Source organism: Coregonus clupeaformis, chromosome 16 (genome assembly GCF_020615455.1).
Source record: "Coregonus clupeaformis isolate EN_2021a chromosome 16, ASM2061545v1, whole genome shotgun sequence".
Classification (NCBI taxonomy): Eukaryota; Metazoa; Chordata; class Actinopteri; order Salmoniformes; family Salmonidae; genus Coregonus; species Coregonus clupeaformis.
This window is the reverse complement of record NC_059207.1, coordinates 24,274,007-24,291,018: the sequence shown is the minus strand read 5'-3', so window position 1 is coordinate 24,291,018 and position 17,012 is coordinate 24,274,007.

Genomic DNA, 17,012 nt, shown 5'->3' with positions numbered 1-17,012 from the left:
CAACAACCTCCTTCCCTCAGTAAGAGCTTTGAAGATGGGTCGTGGCTGGGTCTTCCAGCATGACAATGACCCAAAACACACAGCCAGGGCAACTAAGGAGTGGCTCCGTAAGAAGCATCTCAAGGTCCTGGAGTGGCCTAGCCGAAACCTGAAGGATCTGGAGAAGGTCTGTATGGAGGAGTGGGCCAAAATCCCTGCTGCAGTGTGTGCAAACCTGGTCAAGACCTACAGGAAACGTATGATCTCTGTAATTGCAAACAAAGCTTTCTGTACCAAATATTAAGTTCAACTTTTCTGATGTATCAAATACTTATGTCATGCAATAAAATGCAAATTAATTACTTAAAACTGGATTTTTGTTTTAGATTCCGTCTCTCACAGTTGAAGTGTACCTATGATAAAAATTACAGACCTCCACATGCTTTGTAAATAGGAAAACCTGCAAAATCAGCAGTGAATCAAATACTTGTTCTCCCCACTGTATATATTTTGTTATGTTTGCGTACATAGTTCCCATGTCTGATATTAGTGTACATTCCTTTTGTTGTTGCTAGTACCATTTTTAATGTCGCATACTTCCTTCTCCTCCCTCATAAACATTCCCTGCCTCCTTACCCCTTCCCTGTCTACTGTACCCATATGGAAGAGGTAGGTTACTGAAAAATTGTCCCATGAAAATCATAATCAACACAGATATTGAGTTAATATTGTCACTGCCATTGTAATATGATGGTTTTCTGCCAGTATATTGTGATATTTATGCATGCCATGCATTTATGAACCTTTTATCTGTTGATTTGTGAACGCTGTACATGCTAGCTAGTTACTATACTTTTCCCTGTACATGTCGTCATTGGGCTAGCATGGCTATTCCTGTCCCCTTTTGTTAATTTGTACTTAACTTCATTTATTGGAATTGTTTGTTTCTTTATCAGGTACAGTTGAAGTCGGAAGTTTACATACACCTTAGCCAAATACATTTTAACTCAGTGTTCACAATTCCTGACATTTAATCTTAGTAAAAATTCCCTGTCTTAGGTCAGTTAGGATCACCACTTTATTTTAAGAATGTGAAATGTCAGAATAATAGTCGAGAGAAGCTTTTATTTCTTTCATCACATTCCCAGTGGGTCAGAAGTTTACATACACTCAATTAGTATTTGGGAGCATTGCTTTTAAATTGTTCAACTTGGGTCAAACGTTTCGGGTAGCCTTCCACAAGCTTCCCACAATAATTTGGGTGAATTTTGGCCCATCCCTCCTGACAGAGCTGGTGTAACTGAGTCAGTTCTGCCCACAAATGTTCTATAGGTTTGAGGCCAGGGCTTTGTGATGGCCACTCCAATACCTTGACTTTGTTGTCCTTAAGCCATTTTGCCACAACTTTGGAAGTATGCTTGGGGTCATTGTCCATTTGGAAGACCCATTTGCGACCAAGCTTTAACTTCCTGACTGATGTCTTGAGATGTTGCTTCAATATATCCACATAATTTCCTTCCTCATGATGCCATCTATTTTGTGAAGTGCACTAGTCCCTCCTGCAGCAAAGCACCCCCACAGCATGATGCTGCCACCCCCGTGCTTCACGGTTGGGATGGTGTTCTTTGGCTTGCAAGATATCCCCTTTTTCCTCCAAACATAACAATGATCATTATGGCCAAACAGTTCTATATTTGTTTAATCAGACCAGAGGTCGTTTCTCCAAAAAGTACGATCTTTGTCCCCATGTGCAGTTGCAAACTGTAGTCTGGTTTTTTTATGGTGGTTTTGGAGCAGTGGCTTCTTCCTTGCTGAGCGGCCTTTCAGGTTATGTCAATATAGGACACGATTTACTGTGGATATAGATACTTTTGTACCTGTTTCCTCCAGCATCTTCACAAGGTCCTTTGCTGTTGTTCTGGAATTGATTTGCACTTTTCGCACCAAAGTACATTCATCTCTAGGAGACAGAATGCGTCTCCTTCCTGAGCTGTATGACGACTGCGTGGTCCCATGGTGTTTATACTTGCGTACTATTGTTTGTACAGATGAACGTGGTACCTCCAGTCGTTTGGAAATTGCTCCCAAGGATGAACAGTATTTGTGTAGGTCTACAATTTTATTTCTGAGGTCTTAGCTGAATTCTTTTGATTTTTCCATGATGTCAAGCAATGAGGCACTGAGTTTGAAGGTAGGCCTTGAAATACATCCACAGGTACACCTCCAATTGACTCAAATGATGTCACTTAGCCTATCAGAAGCTTCTAAAGCCATGACATCATTTTCTGGAATTTTGCAAGCTGTTTAAAGGCACAGTCAACTTAGTGTATGTAAACGTCTGACCCACTGGAATTGTGATACAGTGAATTATAAGTTAAATAATCTGTCTGTAAACAACTGTTGGGTCATGCACAAAGTAGATGTCCTAACTGTCGTTGTCACGCCCTGACCTTGAGAGCCCTGTTTTCTCTAGTTGGTTTGGTCAGGGTGTGAATTCCAGATTTTCTATTTCTATGTTGGCCGGGTGTGGTTCCCAATCAGAGGCAGCTGTCGATCGTTGTCTCTGATTGGGGATCTTACTTAGGCAGCCATTTTGCCTACCTTAGTTGTGGGATCTTGTTTCTGTTTTGGCTAGTGTTTTGTGTAGCCTGTTGAACTTCACGTTCGTTTGTATTTTGTTGTTTTGATCTGTATTCAGTTAATAAAGGAATATGTACGCATACCACGCTGCACCTTGGTCTGATCCGTCTATCAACGTGCGTGACAGTCTTGCCAAAACTATAGTTTGTTGACAAGAAATTTGTGGAGTGGTTAGAAAAACAAGTTTTAATGACTCCAACCTAATTGTATGTAAACCTCCGACTTCAACTGTATGTCATGTGTTTTTGTTTGTTTTGAAATTTTGATGATATTTTACTGTTAGTTTGCAAGTGCATGTCATGTACTAACTGTACTTAACGCCTGTCTGTTTTTTATGAAAGTTGGCTAGCCCAGGCCCATAGGCTATACAGTACATTAGTATCGTTGTCAAGCAAGATTGTTATTCTTAACCTGTCTACTATACCCATGTGGAAGAGAGGAGTTGGTGCATAAGGGCAGCACAACACTTAATTATTAGCACAGAACGTTTTTCTGTGTTATTACATACAGCCGGAAATAACTTTTGGATATCATAGCGGCGGTAACTCGGCAGCATTACGACCGGGAATACGACTTTCCCTAATTTGATCCTTTGTTTGGTAGGTTAATTGAATTTATCTCAGAGGCTGCTCCAAGACGGCACGGGTGGAGAAGAGGTATTTGGAGTGGACTTCTAGTCCGACTCAGGAGACGTGCACACCATCCACCGCTTCCGAGTATATTACTCGCTAATGGTCAGTCTCTGGACAATAAAGTAGATGAGCTCAGGGCGGGGATCTCTTTCCATAGAGACAACAGGGACTGTAAAATACTCTGTTTCACAGAATCATGGCTCTCTCCTGATATACTATCCCCACCCATACAGCCAACTGGGTTCTCAGTACATCACGCAGACAGGAATAAAGAACTCTCCGGGAAGAAGAAAGGCGGTGGTGTATGTTTCATGATTAACTACTTATGGTGTGATTGTGATAATGTACAGAAACTCAAGTCCTTTTGTTCACCCGACCTAGAATACCTCACAATCAAACGCGGACCGTATTACCTCCCAAGATAATTATCTTGGGTTATAGTCACAGCTGTGTATATTCCCCCTCAAGCCCATACCACGACGGCCCTGAAGGAGCTACACTGGACTTTGTGCAAAATGGAAGCCACATATCCTGAGGCCGTATTTATTGTAGCTGGGGATTTTAACAAAGCAAATTTGAGGAAAACGCTACCGAAGTTCTATCAACACATTGACTGCAGTACTCGCGCTTCTAAAAAGCTCGATCACTGCTACTCCCCATTCCGGGATGCCTACAAGGCCCTCCCCCGCCCTCCCTTCGGCAAAACAGACCACGACTCTATTTTGCTCCTTCCTTCCTATAGGCAGAAACTCAAACAGGAAGTACCCGTGCTAAGGTCTTTTTCAACGCTGGTCCGACCAATCGGAATCCGTGCTTCAAGATTGTTTTGATAACGCGGACAAGGATATTTTCCGGGTAGCATTGGAGAATAAAATTGACATATACATGGAGACTGTGACTGAGTTCATCAGGAAGTGTATAGGCGATGTTGTTCCCACTGTGACAATTAAAATCTACCCTAACCAGAAACCGTGGATAGAAGGCAGCATTCGCGCAAAACTGAAAGCACGAACCACTGCATTTAACCATCAAATCAAATACTGTCTTTCATTCTCTCGGTCCCAGCTTTGATGCACCTGTACTGACCTCGCCTTCTGGATGATAGCGGAGTGAACAGGCAGTGGCTCGGGTGGTTGATGTCCTTGATGATCTTTTTGGCCTTCCTGTGACATCGGGTGCTGTATGTGTCTTGGACGGCGGGTAGTTTGCCCCCGGTAATGCGTTCGGCAACCACACCACCCTCTGGAGAGCCCTGCAGTTGTGGGCGGTGCAGTTGCTGTACCAGACAGTGATACAGCCCGACAGGATGCTCTCAATTGTGCATCTGTAAACGTTTGTGAGGGTTTTAGGTGATAAGCCACATTTCTTCAGCCTCCTGAGGTTGAAGAGGCTCTGTTGCGCCTTCTTCACCACACTGTCTGCATTGGTGGACCATTTCAGTTTGTCGGTGATATGTACGCCAAGGAACATGAAGCTTTCCACCTTCTCCACTGCGGTCCCGTCGATGTGGATAGGGGGGGTGCACCCTCTGCTGTTTCCTGAAGTCCACGATCATCTCCTTTGTTTTGTTGATGTTGAGTGAGAGGTTATTTTCCTGGCACCACACTCCCAGAGCCCTCACCTCCTCCCTGTAGGCTGTCTCGTCAATGTCGGTAATCAAGCCTACTACTGTTGTGTCGTCTACAAACTTGATGATTGAGTTGGAGGCGTGCTTGGCCACGCAGTCATGGGTTAACAGGGAGTACAGGAGGTGGCTGAGCACGCACCCTTGTGGGGCCCCAGTGTTGAGGATCAGCAAAGTGGAGATGTTGTTTCCTACCTTCACCACCCGGGGGCAGCCCGTCAGGAAGTCCAGGACCCAGTTGCACAGGGCGGGGTTCAGACCCAGGGCCTCGAGCTTAATGATGAGCTTGGAGGGTACTATGGTGTTGAATGCTGAGCTATAGTCAATGAACAGCATTCTTACATAGGTATTCCTCTTGTCCAGATGGGATAGAGCAGCAGTGTGCAGTGTGATGGCAATTGCATCGTCTGTGGATCTATTGAGGCGGTAAGCAAATTGAAGTCTAGGGTGACAGGTAAGGTAGAGGTGATATGATCCTTGACTAGTCTCTCAAAGCACTTCATGATGACAGAGTTGAGTGCTACGGGGCGATAGTCATTTAGTTCAGTTACCTTTGCTTTCTTGGGTACAGGAACAATGGTGGCCATCTTGAAGCATGTGGAAACAGCAGACTGGGAAAGGGAGAGATTGAATATGTCCATGAACACACCAGCCAGCTGGTCTGCGCATGCTCTGAGGACGCGGCTAGGGATGCCGTCTGGGGACCCTGCCACATACGTCTCGTGTCTGAGCCGTTGAATTGCGACTCCACTTTGTCTCTATACTGATGTTTTGCCAGTTTAATCCCCCTTGGCGTTTTTCGTATTTTGTTGCATTACAACCTGTAATTTAAATGGATATTTACTTGGATTTCATGTAATGGACATACACAAAATAGTCCAAATTGGTGAAGTGAAATTTTAAAAATAACTTGTTTCAAAACGTTCAAAAAAATAAATAACGGTAAAGTGGTGAGTGCATATGTATTCACCCCCTTTGCTATGACGCCCCTAAATAACATCTGGTGCAACCAATTACCTTCAGAAGTCACATAATTAGTTAAATAAAGTCCACCTGTGTTCAATCTAAGTGTCACATGATCTCAGTATATATATACCTGTTCTGAAAGGCCCCAGAGTCTGCAACACCACTAAGCAAGTTGCACCACCAAGCAAGCGGCACCATGAAGACCAAGGAGCTCTCCAAACAGGTCAAGGTGTCACGTTCGTTTAAGGACGGGTCAGACCAAGGCGCAGCGTGAAAGGCATACATGTTTATTTCACCGATAAACACACGAACAAAACAACAAACCAACGAAACGTGAAGTCCGAAGGCTAAACACAAAACAAGCCTCTAACACGGAACAAGATCCCACAACCCATGATTGCCAATAGGCTGCCTAAGTATGATCCCCAATCAGAGACAACGAGCGACAGCTGCCTCTGATTGGGAATCACACCCGGCCAAACATAGAACTACACAACCTAGAATGCACCATAGAAATACTAACATAGAATATCCACACCCTGACTCAACATACAAGAGTCCCATGAGTCAGGGCGTGACACAAGGACAAAGTTGTGGAGAAGTACAGATCAGGGTTGGGTTATAAAGAAATATCAGAAACTTTGAACATCCTACGGAGCGCCATTAAATCCATTATTAAAAAATTGAAAGAATATGGCACCACAACAAACCTGCCAAGAGAGGGCCGCCCACCAAAACTCACTGACCAAGCAAGGAGGGCATTAATCAGAGAGGCAACAAAGAGACCAAAGATAACCCTGAAGGAGCTGCAAAGCTCCACAGTGTAGATTGGAGTATCTCTCCATAGGACCACTTTAAGCCGTACATTCCACAGAGCTGGGCTTTACGGAAGAGTGGACAGAAAAAAGCCACTGCTTAAAGAAAAGAATAAGCAAACACGTTTGGTGTTCGCCAAAAGGCATGTGGGAAACTCCCCAAACATATGGAAGAAGGTACTCTGGTCAGATAAAACTAAAATTGAGCTTTTTGGCCATCAAGGAAAATGCTATGTCTGGTGCAAACCCAACACCTCTCATCACCCCGAAAACACCATCCCCACAGTGAAGCATGGTGGTGGCAGCATCATACTGTGGGGATGTTTTTTATCGGCAGGGACTGAAAAACTGGTCAGAATTGAAGGAATGATGGATGGCGCTAAATACAGGGAAATTCTTGAGGGAAACCTGTTTCAGTCGTCCAGAGATTTGAGACTGGGACTGAGGTTCACCTTCCAGCAGGACAATGACTCTAAGAATACTGCTAAAGCAACACTCGAGTGGTTTAAGGGGAAACATTTAAATATCTTGGAATGGCCTAGTCAAAGCCCAGACTTAAAGATTGCTGTACACCAGCGGAACCCATCCAACTTGACGGAGCTGGAGCAGTTTTACCTTGAAGAATGGGCAAAAATCCCAGTGGCTAGATGTGCCAAGCTTATATAGACATACCCCAAGAGACTTGCAGCTATAATTGCTGCAAAATGTGGCTCTACAAAGTATTGACTTTGGGGGGGTGAATAGTTATGCACGCTCAAGTCTTCTGTTTTTTTGTCTTATTTCTTGTTTGTATCACAAAAAAAAATATTTTGCATCTTGTGTTGTGTAAAGCAATTGATACAAACCCCCCAAAAAATCCATTTTAATTCCAGGTTGTAAGGCAACAAAGTATGAAAAATGCCAAGGGGGGTAAATACTTTCGCAAGCCACTGTAGCAGAGGGTGTAAAGCTATAACACATTCCAGCAACAGACTATGATCGATAACGTCAAAAGCCACACTGAAGTCTATCAAAATAGCCCCCACAATCATTTATCATCCATTTCTCTCAACCAATCCTTAGTCATTTGTGTAAGGGCTGTGCTTGTTGACTCTCCTTCTCTATATGCGTGCTGAAAGTCTGTTGTCAATTTGTTTACTGTAAAATAGCATTATATCTGCTCAAACACAATTTTTTCCAAAAGTTTACTAAGTGTTGGTAACAGGCTGATTGGTTGGCTATTTGAGCCAGTTAAGGGGGCTTTACTATTCTTAGGAAGGGGTACAACTTTTGCTTCCCTACAGGCCTGAGGGCACACACTTTCTAGTAGGCTTAAATTGAAGATATGGCAAATAGGAGTGGCAATATCGTCCACTATTATCCTCAGTAATTTTCCATCCAATTTGTCAGACCCTGGTGGCTTGTCATTGTTGATAGACAACAATAATGTATTCACCTCTTCCACACTTACTTTATGGAATTAAAAATTACAATGCTTGTCTTTCAAAATTTGGTCAGATGTACTTGCATGTGTAGTGTCAGCATTTGTTGCTGGCATGTCATGCCTAAATTTGCTAATCTTGCCAATGAAAAAATTATTAAAGTAGTTGGTAATACCAGTGGGTTTTGTGATGAATGAGCCATCTGATTCAATGAACGATGGAGCGGAGTTTGCCTTTTTGCCCAAAATTTCATTTAAGGTGCTCCAAAGCTTTTTACTATCATTCTTTATGTCATTTATCTTTGTTTCATAGTATAGTTTCTTCTTCTTTTTATTCAGTTTAGTCACATGATTTCTCAATTTGCAGTACATTTGCCAATTGGTTGTGCAGCCAGACCTATTTGCCATCCATCTCAACCATACAGTTTTTCAATTCCTCATCAATCCCACGGGGATTTAACAATATTTACAGTCATTTTCTTAATGGGTGCATGCTTATTAGTAACTGGGATAAGCAATTTCATAAATGTATCAAGTGCAGCGTCTGGTTGCTTGTTATTACACACCGAATATTACACAACAAATATTCTTCACATCAACAACATAGGAATCACTACAAAACATATTGTATGACCTGTTACACACAATATTAGGGCCAGCCTTTGGATCTTTGATTTTCCTAGATATAGCTACTATATTGTGATCACTACATCCAATGGATCTGGAGACTGCTTTCAAAAACATTTCTGCAGCATTAGTAAAGATATGATCAATACATGTTGATGATTTCATTCCTGTACTTTTTGTAATTACCCTGGTAGGTTGGTTGATAACCTGAACCAGGTTGCAGGCAATAGTTACAGTTTCAAGCTTTCTCTTGAGTGGGCAGCCTGATGAAAGCCAGTCAATATTTAAATCACCCAGAAAGTATACCTCTATTGATATCACATACATTATTAAGCATTTCACAAATGTTATCCAGATACTGACTGTTAGCACTTGGTCATCTATAGCAGCTTCCCACCAGAATGGGCTTTAGGTGATGCAGATTAACCTGTAGTCATATTACTTCAACAGTATTTAACATGATATCCTCTCTAAGTTTTATTGGAATGTGGTTCTGAATATAACCTTTGGCATTTCTGTATTTTCTGCAGATCTTATATAAATGTATTGCTACCACTGTGTAATCAAATGTATTATCTAAGTGAGTTTCAGAGATTGTCAGAATATGAATGTCATTTGTTACTAGCAAATGGTTGATTTCATGAACCTTGTTTCTTAAGCTATGTTAACGTGGGCTATTTTTAACACTTTTCTGGGATGCTTGTTTATTTTTCTTGCTTTACTGGGAAGTTTAGCAGAGGTAGACATGCTTAGTTTATTTTTATTAGTGCAGGGTGAGCTGCACACAGTGGACTTCCTACTAGGGCACACCATCTCAGTGATAACAGTATTACTCTTGTTCATAGGCACAGTATGAAAATGTATGCACTCACTAACTGTAAGTCGCTCTGGATAAGAGCATCTGCTAAATGACAAAAAAATAAATAATAATAATAATATGATTACTGCATACAATAGCTGTAGGTACATCATAGGCATTCAGGGCAGTAAGAGGGACATACATTTGGTTACTTACATTGTGTCTTCCAATGCCCCTAGGATAATGTACATTTGCTGAAGCATTATGACAACTCAGCGACACAATGGTAGGGATTAAATGAGCTGGATTTGGGTCGTTGATAAGTCCAGGAACCCAAATATGAGCTTTGTTTCCAGACGGTATCAAAATTGTCAATAAATGTTACACCCACAGAGCTGCTATAGTCTCGTAGCCAGTTATGGAGGGCTAAAAGTCTGCTGAACAGTTCAATGCCACGATTTAGGGAGGGCAGATGGCCAGATATTATGGGGTGTTTGTTGGTGTCAAGTAGAGACCCAATCAGTTCTTTAAATCCATCTTCAGCTGTTCTGAGCTGCCCTTCATAATGTAATTTGACCCCACATAAACTATGACAGTATCAGTCCCCGGTGACTGACTCACAGCCTCGGGAAGCAACCTGGTGATATCCTGAACTTTTGCCCCAGGAAAACACAAAGTCTTTGCCCCAGGTACAGATATATGCCTCACCATTGAACTCCCTATCACAATCGCCGGAATGGTCCGGCCTCTACCGTGTCTCGAAGCAGAATGCGAGGCCAGAGCCACAGAACTCACCTGAGAAGAGGGCTGCTGAGACGCTGGCAGCGTGCAGGCCACAACAGCCAAAGGGACAGAGCTCTGATCCAGAGAGCATGGCCGAGCGGAGGTGGGGCCGCGGATGTCCAGGCTGTGCCCATGCAGATGATTGACTAGGACAGGGAGAGGTAGCTGGAGGGGCATCCACAGCCATGGAGGGAACACCCAAGCCCCCGGCAGAAGATACTGGTACAGGGGCTCAAAGCGATTTGAAAGTCTTAATACCGGACGCAGCGGAAGAAGACAGGCGCGCCGAGAATTCTTCTTCTCCTTCTTTCTGGTTCCGACACGCATCCATTTATGTTCACCTGGAGTTTAACAATGAGCAGCTATTTTCTGGTTCAAACTAGTAGAGGGGTGCAGTGGCGGAAATTGATCATAGTCCAGGAAGGCCCCATTTTGTTCCTCTTGGATGTTTTGATAGGAAGCATTTAAAGATGCCAATAGTCTCATAGAATACTTATTCAGTTCAAGGCGCTTGGTCAAATGTTTTACTTTTTCATGAAGAGTAATAAATAAACATTTCTTTAGCTGCATCAAGTTCAATACATTTTTCACAAATGAAGGTATCCATCGGACCTTTCCCCGTAACAACATCTTACATGTCTCAGATTATACATTTAATGTTATGCGAGTCCCCAAACTCAAATTAGTTTTGACTGCTGCACAGCGACAGTCCAAGGGAACAAACATTTCCCAGCTCCACTGGGGACTTAGATGCTCCCTCTATGGCTGCGGACGCCCGCACCAGCCCCCCGCACAACTGTGTTGTTGTCTGTTTCTCGTTGAATGTGAAGAGCGAGAGAAAAGTGCACGGGGGCTGGTGATGTCTGGGTCGGTTGTCAGTGGCAAGTCGCCAGCTGTTCCTTGCTACACAGCAGCCGGGCTGCGTGTTAGTGTTCGGTGTAGCATCTGGTGTAGCGTAGCTGTGTTCGGTGTAGTGTTCGGTGTAGCGTAGCTGTGTCTGGCATGTCCCCAGTGTCTCTGATTGCGTCTGGCTAAGAACCCACAAACAAAAATATCCGCAGGAGTGAAGATGTGCGTCTCACTTCGAGAGCCTTGGTGGAGATACAGGGTTTGACGGACAACAAATCATCAAGATTGCAGACGACACAACAGTAGTGGGCCTGATTACCAACAATGACGAGACAGCCTACAGGGAGGTGGTGAGCGCCCAGGCAGAGTGGTGCCAGGAAAATAACTTCTCCCTCAACGTCAACAAAACAAAGGAGATGATCACAGACTTCAGGAAACAGCAGAGGGAGCACGCCCCTATCCACATCGACGGGACCGCAGTGGAGAAGGTGAAAAGCTTCAAGTTCCTCGGCATACACATCACTGACAATCTGAAATGGTCCACACAGACAGTGTGGTGAAGAAGGCACAACAGCGCCTCTTCAACCTCAGGAGGCTGAAGAAATTTGGCTTGGCCCCTAACACCCTCACAAACTTTTACAGATGCACAATTGAGAGCATCCTGTCGGGCTGTATCACCGCCTGGTACAGCAACTGCACCGCCCGCAACCGCAGGGCTCTCCAGAGGGTGGTGCGGTCTGCCCAACGCATCACCGGGGACACACTGCCAGCCCTCCAGGACACCTACAGCACCCAAAGTCACAGGAAGGCCAAAAATACCATTAAGGACATCAACCACCCGAGCCATGGCCTGTTCACCCCGCTACCATCCAGAAGGCGAGGTCAGTACAGGTGCATCAAAGCTGGGACCGAGAGACTGAAAAACAGCTTCCATCTCAAGGCCATCAGACTATTAAATAGCCATCACTAGCCGGCTACCATACGGTTATTGAACCCTGCACCTTAAAGGCAGCTGCCCTATATACAGTGGGGAGAACAAGTATTTGATACACTGCCAATTTTGCAGGTTTTCCTACTTACAAAGCATGTAGAGGTCTGTAATTTTTATCATAGGTACATTTCAACTGTGAGAGACGGAATCTAAAACAAAAATCCAGAAAATCACAATTTTTAAGTAATTCATTTGCATATTATTGCATGACATAAGTATTTGATACATCAGAAAAGCAGAACTTAATATTTGGTACAGAAACCTTTGTTTGCAATTACAGAGATCATACGTTTCCTGTACGTCTTGACCAGGTTTTACACACACTGCAGCAGGGATTTTGGCCCACTCCTCCATTCAGACCTGCTCCAGATCATTCAGGTTTTGGGGCTGTCGCTGGGCAAAAGGGACTTTCAGCTCCCTCCAAAGATGTTCTATTGGGTTCAGGTCTGGAGACTGGCTAGGCCACTCCAGGACCTTGAGATGCTTCTTATGGAGCCACTCCTTAGTTGCCCTGGCTGTGTGTTTCGAGTCGTTGTCATGCTGGAAGACCCAGCCACGACCCATCTTCAATGCTCTTACTGAGGGAAGGAGGTTGTTGGCCAAGATCTCACGATACATGGCCCCATCCATCCTCCCCTCAATACGGTGCAGTCGTCCTGTCCCCTTTGCAGAAAAGCATCCCCAAAGAATGATGTTTCCACCTCCTTGCTTCACGGTTGGGATGGTGTTCTTGGGGTTGTACTCATCATTCTTCTTCCTCCAAACACGGCGAGTGGAGTTTAGACCAAAAAGCTCTATTTTTGTCTCATCAGACCACATGACCTTCTCCCATTCCTCCTCTGGATCATCCAGATGGTCATTGGCAAACTTCAGACGGGCCTGGACATGCGCTGGCTTGAGCAGGTGGACCTTGCGTGCACTGCAGGATTTTAATCCATGACGGCGTAGTGTGTTACTAATGGTTTTCTTTGAGACTGTGGTCCCAGCTCTCTTCAGGTCATTGACCAGGTCCTGCCGTGTAGTTCTGGGCTGATCCCTCACTTTCCTCATGATCATTGATGCCCCACGAGGTGAGATCATGCATGGAGCCCCAGACCGAGGGTGATTGACCTTCATCTTGAACTTCTTCTATTTTCTAATAATTGCGCCAACAGTTGTTGTCTTCTCACCAAGCTGCTTGCCTATTGTCCATCCCAGCCTTGTGCAGGTCTACAATTTTATCCCTGATGTCCTTACACAGCTCTCTGGTCTTGGCCATTGTGGAGAGGTTGGAGTCTGTTTGATTGAGTGTGTGGACAGGTGTCTTTTATACAGGTAACGAGTTCAAACAGGTGCAGTTAATACAGGTAATGAGTGGAGAACAGGAGGGCTTCTTAAAGAAAAACGAACAGGTCTGTGAGAGCCGGAATTCTTAATGGTTGGTAGGTGATCAAATACATATGTCATATACATATGTCATATGTCCTCTGTAGCTCAGCTGGTAGAGCACGGCGCTTGTAACGCCAAGGTAGTGGGTTCGATCCCCGGGACCACCCATACACAAAAATGTATGCACGCATGACTGTAAGTCGCTTTGGATAAAAGCGTCTGCTAAATGGCATATTATTATTATTATAAAATGCAAATGAATTACTTAAAAATCATACAATGTGATTTTCTGGATTTTTGTTTTAGATTCCGTCTCTCACAGTTGAAGTGTACCTATGATTAAAATTACAGACCTCTACATGCTTTGTAAGTAGGAAAACCTGCAAAATCGGCAGTGTATCAAATACTTGTTCTCCCCACTGTATAAAGCTTGTATTTCTAAGATGCATGCGCAGATCAAATACACCGCTGGAATGCTGGTCTGTGCAATCCTGGATCCTTGGAACGTCCCTACCCTTAACCCTGACCTTAACCATAACCCAAACCATAACCATTTTACATTTAAACTTCACTGGGGTATGGACCTACCAAGGATCTCAGATAGCATGGACCCTGGAACGCCGATTAAGCTCTTTTCATGTCCTAATAATTCCAGGTGTTTCTATCGGCATATGCTTACTTCGATTTTGACCTTATGCCAATTAAGATAAGCAGAGTAAGGTGTTTACATTACTATTTCCACACTTGGCCTACTGCCATAGTCAGTTTAATATCGAAGTATTAGTGTGCATGTAAATGTACCATTTTGTGAATGGACTTAGGTCTACATAATACCCCCTCTCTTCAGTGTTGCTTCGTTTTTTTATGTTCCTGTGCCACAGCACTGTTATTGGCAACATCACAGATTATCCATTATGTTGACCAGATACTCTAGTGGACGCTCTAACAGTGACCACGTTTACATGCACACAGTTTTCCGGATAGTAGCTCATATCCCGCTTAAGGTCTTATTTGGGATAAGATGTTTACATGCACCTTTGATATCCTGCTCACGAGTATCCCTGTATTCATGAATAAACAGAATATTCCTCATTTAAGTTTAGATGGGTTAAACTGAATAGTACTGAATAGTAACTGAAATATGGACACTGTGTCACGACTTCCGCCGAGGGTGCCTCCCCTCCTTGTTCGGGCAGGCTTTGGCGTTCGTCGTCACCGGCTTACTAGCCACTGCCGCTCCATATATCATCATTCCATTTGTCTTGTCTTGTCAATTACACACACCTGGTTCATATCCCCTCATTAGTCTGTGTATAAGTGTTCCCTCTGCCCCCTTGTCCTTGTGGGCTATTGTTTTATGTGAGTTGAGTGCAGCTCGGTGGAGCTACTCGTACCTTGTATTGCCGGGGTAGATTATTCCCCTGTGCCTATATTTTGTTGGAGCTACCCGTACCTTGTATTGCCGGGGTAGATTATTCCCCTGTGCCTATATTTTGTGGAGCGACCCGTACCTTGTATTGCCGGGGTAGATTGTTCCCCTGTGCCTGTATTTTGTTGTCGCTATCCAGCGCAACTGGGTACGACGGAATAAACTCTGTATTCAGTGATTTACCCTCCTGTGTCTGACTCCTTCTAATCACACTCATCACACACTGACTGTAGGCCTATAACCTCTCATATGTAGCATAATATAACAACAAATGTTAATTTTGTCTTGGCAACAGGAGTGGAGAATTATTATATATTATTTTTGCATCTCTTGAGAAAATGCGAATGCCCGTGTAATGTGTTATCTTTGATACTGTTACGCAAGCAGACAGTATTTCAACCACATAAAATATGCACCCAAGCCAACCTGAAGTATTATCAGAAACGTGTTTAATAGTTTTCTCAGCTTTTCATTTCCTTAAAACTGGTCAAACTGATGACATTTGGACATTTTGTTCAGGACCAATCTTTCCACTGTTTTGGAGTTATTGCGTTTTCTCCCCGGTCCGTAAACGAAACAGACATCTTTACCGTGTTAACTAGATTAATAATGCATTAATTCTATCAATATAAGACATAATTCTGGTGAGCACTACTTTATTTAGTATTCTGGGGCAACAAGTTATGACAGAAGAGAAGCTGCATGTACACTACGTGACCAAAAGGATGTGGACATCTGCTCGTCGAACATCTCATTCCAAAATCATGGGCATTAATATGGAGTTGGTTCCCGCTTTGCTGCTATATCAGCCTCCACTCTTCTGGGAAGGCTTTCCACTAGATGTTGGAACATTGCTGCGTGGACACAAGAGTATTAGTGAGGTTGGGCACTGATGTTGGGCGATTAGGCCTGGCTCGCAGTCAGCGTTCCAATTCCTCGTCAGGGCTCTGTGCAGGCCAGTCAAGTTCTTCCACACCGATCTCGACAAACCATTTTGGTATGGACCTCGCTTTGTGCCCCGGGGCATTGTCATGCTGAAACAGGAAAGGGCCTTCTCCAAACTGTTGCCACAAAGTTGGAAGCACAGAGTCGTCTAGAATGTAATTGTATGCTGTAGCGTTAAGATTTTCCTTCACTGGAACTAAGGGGCCTAGCCTGAACCATGAAAAACAGCCCCAGACCATTATTCCTCCTCCACCAAACTTTACAGTTGGCACTATGCATTGGGACAGGTAGAGTTCTCCTGGCATCTGCCAAACTAAGATTTGTCCATCGGACTGCCAGATGGTGAAGCGTGATTCATCACTCCAGAGAACGTTTCCACTGCTCCAGATGCTTGGCATTGCGCATGGTGATCTTAGGCTTGTGTGTGGCTGCTCGGCAATGGAAACCCATTTCATGAAGCTCCCGATGAACAGGTATTTTGCTGATGTTGCTTCCAGGGGCAGTTTGGAACTCTGTAGTGAGTGTTGCAACCGAGGACATACGATTTTTATGCGCTTCAGCACTCGGTGGTCCTGTTCTGTGTGCTTGTGTGGCCTACCACTTCACTTCGCGGCTGAGCCTTTGTCGCTCCTAGACATTTCCACTTCACAATAACAGCACCTACAGTTGACCGGGGCAGCTCTTGTAGGGCAGAAATTTGATGAACTGACTTGTTGGAAAGGTGGCATCCTTTGACGGTGCCACGTTGAAAGTCACTGAGCTCATCAGTAAGGCCATTCTAATGCCAATGTTTGTCTGTGGAGATTACGTGGCTGATTTTATACACCTGTCAGCAACAGGTGTGGCTGAAATAGCCGAATCCACTAATTTGAAGGGGTGTCCACATACTTTTGTATATATAGTGTATCTAACTATAGTTGACAAACAAATGGCCTACAAAATGTTGAAAATACGGTCCAGTATGGACTATTAGCAAAATAAATGATTATGGAATTATGGTGGATCAAACTGCGCAGGTAGCCTACTTTTTTAAGTGATTTGTTTGACAATCAGATGAAAACACCATCCATGATCTGTGAAACTGAGCCTGCGCAGACCGTGAAAAACAACAGTAAACGGGATAAGATGTTTACATGCCACCATAT